The following is a 4,538-nucleotide window of genomic DNA, read 5'->3' as shown; positions in this document are numbered from 1 at the left end:
CATCCTTCCAAGCATGATGTCCAGCACCACAACTCAAAGACATCGATTCTTCTTCTGTCATCCTTGGTCATTGTCTAGCTCTCTGATGTGTAGCAAGTAATGGCCTGGATCAGGTGCACCTTGGTCTCTAGGCTGACATCACTGCTTCTCAGTACTAGCACTGGTCAACATAGTGATCCTGGTGTCAATATCATCAGCATGGCTTTTAATGGTGGCTAGTAGAAAATTTAAAATAGAATATGTGGCTTACATCTGTCTCCCATCATATTTCTACTGGACATCTCTGCTCCAGAGCCTAGGATAGAGTGTGTAACTCAAGTCTTTCCAATCAGAGCAGCGCATTCTCATGGCCATGGTTATAGTTTCAGAGACATAATAACTGATTGTAAAGAACATAAGATACTCTTTTGTCTCTGTTAATGAAATGTGAATGAGGGCTGCTGTTGCCATCTTACCCACATGCATGGTCCCGAGATGGAGCAAACACCAGAGAAATAGAGCCAATCAAGGAGAGAACTGGCTTTTTGGTGATAGTAGTTTGAGTACAAGATGAAGCCACTGTTGTGCTCAGTTCTATCTTTGGACTGTTCAGTTAATCAATCAACACCTTTTCTTTAGTGTTAAGTCCATTATGGTTGGAATTTCTATTACCAGCAACAGAAAAAAAACCACCATACTTAGATTTCTATGGATGTGTCATTAGTGATCTCTGAGAGCAAATTGGAGTTAAAAAAAAGAAACAATGGAAACCACAAGTCATAGGATTAAAAACTGAATGCAAGGAAATGCAGGGAGAAATGAAAACATGGTACATGGTGATCAAAAGAATAGAATTTGCTCAAAGGTGAATGACTCAAGGGAATTAGGTTTCCTGTATGTTATTTGTTGTGCTTTAATTTTTGGAGAACTGGAATAGGGTAACTACTGACTTTCTCTGATTTTTACTTCAACAAGAACAAAGCCTGTTTCCCCAACATCCTTTTAAGAGTATAAATTTAAAACCTGGGCTTTCCTTATACTAGAAGAGAGTCAAGGAACCTTTCTAAAAAGAAATTCATACAATAAGTGGGAAACGCCTGAACTATTGTAGTAGAGGTGCAGAGAAGAAAAGGGTTTGAGGGAGCAGTAAGAACATGCAGCTAAAGGAATAGCTCTTGACAAAAAGTAAGAGATGACAAAAAAGAAAGCCAAGAATGACTTGGGAAATGTGTTGGATCGTGGGAGTGCCTTTCGCCTACAAGGAGGGAAAGCCAGTATTGGGAGGGAGAAGATGAGCTGTTAGTTCCCTTCCGGGCTCTCCAAGGGTCACAAGGAACCATTCTGAGGATATTCCCTCACCTTTTCTTCTCGCAATACTACACAACAGTCCCTAACCACTCCAACAAAATGACTACTCTCAGAACTCCTTATGTCTGGAGAACTCCAGATAAGTAGTCCATTGTGTGAATATACCACAACTTCAACTTCACTATCCATTCGTTTGTTTATGGGCACTTGGGTTGTTTCCGTCTCTTTTCTACTGTAAACAAAGCAACAATAAACATGGGTGCGCATATATCTGTCTGGGTGGCAGTTCCGTTTTCTTTAGGGTATATTTCCAGTAGTGGATTTGCTGGATCAAATGGTATTTCTACTTCCAACTTAAAGGAAAAAAAATTCAATCAGATTAATTTGGAATGATTTTAACTGTAAAGTGGGAGAAAGCAAACACATCAGGATCACTTAAACACTTTTTTATAATTCTGCCTTTTATTTAATGGGGGGGGGATCCACTTTTCAGAAAGAGAGCAAAAGTCAAGAGTTAAGAAAAGGCCAGAGATTACAAATTACATAAGACTAGCATAATGCAATCTCATGTTTACTATACAGTCCATATTATCTTAAAATAGTATCAATAAACATTCATTCATACAAGTAGTTCTTCTCACCATTATATTATAAACCTAAGGGCACAGAAGTTTATCACAAAACACAGTAAGTAATGTTCTTTAAATGAAGCAGGAGTCCTGAGGTTTTGATTTGTTTGATTTTTCTCTGAGTTGAAGGGGAAAAGGTTAAAGGGTGTTTTTTTCTGAGGCTGAAGAATGTTGAAAATAATTTTTTTTTTCTTTGTCCGGTGAAAGCCCAAGAATGGGCTTGGCTTGGCATGGGGAATGCCAACTCTTGGGCCATCTCCAGTACATAGAGTTGGCTTGCCAAATGTCCAGATTTCTAGATTTCTTTTTTTTGGAAAAACTCTTTGCAATCTGCATCTCCCCTAGCAGCAGTCAGCAGGTCTGAATCAATACTGTCCTCCTTCAGTGACTGGTGAACTTGACTTTGACATGAACTCAGTAGTCTGTATTTTCCTACTCTCAGTCCCTTCCCTATTTTATATCACTTGCTTGCGTTTTGAGTTTGAAATCCCTGTCCTAGAAAGAAATCACAATATTATTTTTTTATAATTTTTTAAATTTTATTTTATTATTTTGTTTGTGTGTACCATCAAATCAGATCTGACTGGTACAGGAGGAAATTGCCCCTCCTTCTCCAGCAGAACATCTGGTGGATTTGAACTGTGTACCTCTGGGATTGCAGTGCAGCTTCTTGCCACTAGGCCACCAGAGCTCCCTACAATATCATTTTTTAATAACATACTTTTACACATAAGTGTGTATGGCTGGATCTGCTGCTTATACTGATGACCATTCTGATTAGTCAGTGTCTATATCATTCTGGTTGTTAAATGTTTTAAATTCTTGCTTGAAAAGCATGTAGTCATTTTTAAAGTTGAAAATATCTTTTAAGTTGATTAATTTTTGGATTGTATGAAAACTGTGTGGAGCATGATACAATGATATCTAACTTCACAAAGGGGAGAATGCCCCTTAAGAGCATCAACCATCCAATTCCTATAAGGTCAGACATGCCCCTCACACTCTAACATTTTCTTCTACCAATCCTAATAACAACTATCCCTTCCAAGTCCTTCTATTTCTCTGTTGAGTTTGATAAGTCACTGCACTGGCCCCATTACACTCATAAACCAGACTCAAGATTATGAGATTTATTAGGGAAATACTAGGTTACAATCCAAGATCAAGAATCATTTAGGATACATTTGTTTCATTAGGACAGCTTCTTCAAAAACAGGCCTCTTTCTGCCCTCAACCTCACAGCCTCGTCTCTGCAGGAGGAAGAGTTACAAAGCTCCTTTTAGCTCTGCTGTGGCAGACCACTCTCCAGCCCTCGGACTCTCAGCCTTCGTCTGGGCCCTGCTCAGGCAAAGTGTTATGAGGATCTTTTAGTCCTGCCATGTCAAGTGCCAGTGGTTCTCCAATCCACCACAGGCCTGGAATTCAAGGCCGAGGCTCTAACTCTGTGAGTCAGCAAACCTAGCTCCCTGATGAATGCCTGAGGGCACCCACTCCCCCAAGCCAGCCTCCAACCTGAAGGTACTCACTTTTCTTACTCTGTGAGCTAGAAAGCCACAGCTCTGCGTCACACAGGTTCTCCTGGGTCTCTCACCTCTGCCACCATCTTGGCTTACCACCAGGCCCGCTCTCAATCTTGCCCTGTCCCTCTAGTACTGTGGTTCTCTACATCTGGCACAAGGAACTTCAACATAAAGCCCTCAGGTTCAAAGGACACATGCTCTGACTCTTCTTTCTTGATAATAGTGAAACCCTTGTCTTCCTCTTCTGAGATGGCTTATGGATGGCTCAATGTCTGGTGGGATGGCAAGACTGACCCATCCTCATTTTAGTATTTACACACCTTATTAGATGCCTTTGAGCTATGGTGTTGGAGAAGAGTGCTGAGTATCCCATGGACAAAAAAGTGTGACTTGGAGAAAGTGCAACTTTCAGAGTGCTCCGTGGAAGGAAGGCTGGTGAAGCTTCCTCTCACAGCTTTTGGGCATGTTGTTAACAGGAGCCAGTTGTTGGAGAAGGACATCATGCTTGGCAAGGTGGTTGGTCAACATAGTAGAGGAAGCCCCTCAACAAGATGGATTGACCCAGTGACTGTAACAACGGACTTGAGTATATCAGAGGTGATGAGGATGGCACAGGATAGGGCAGGGTTCATATCTGTTGTTCATAGGGTCATTATGAGCCATCATTGACTTGATGGCACATAACAACAACAGCAATACCCTAATATGTACAACGTACATTATTTTCCTATTAATAAGCTAATTATGGCCCTTCGTAGGTCATAAAAAACTTACATTTGCATGGTCAAGACTACACCGCATCAGGGATATCATTGCTGATATCAGATGTATCTTCAGAAAGCAGAAAATACAGGAAGAATGTCTATTTGTGGTTTATCAACTATGCAAAGGCATTTGACTATGTAGATAATAACAAACTAATATAGAGAAGAACGGAAATCTCACCAAATTTAATCATACTCATACAAAATCTATACTTAGACCCAGAAGTTGTCTGAACAGAGAAAAGAAACATGGCTTGGTTTTAAATTTAAAAATGATCCGTCGCTGGCTGAAAATCGCCTGTGACTTCATCCATAGCCACTGGTGAGAGTCAGCGCCC

The sequence above is a fragment of the Elephantulus edwardii genome, unplaced genomic scaffold, assembly GCF_000299155.1.
Source record: "Elephantulus edwardii isolate Elephantulus edwardi_28Jun2011 unplaced genomic scaffold, EleEdw1.0 scaffold00022, whole genome shotgun sequence".
NCBI lineage: Eukaryota > Metazoa > Chordata > Mammalia > Macroscelidea > Macroscelididae > Elephantulus > Elephantulus edwardii.
The sequence above is the reverse complement of the archived record's forward strand: the minus strand, read 5'-3'. Positions refer to the sequence as shown.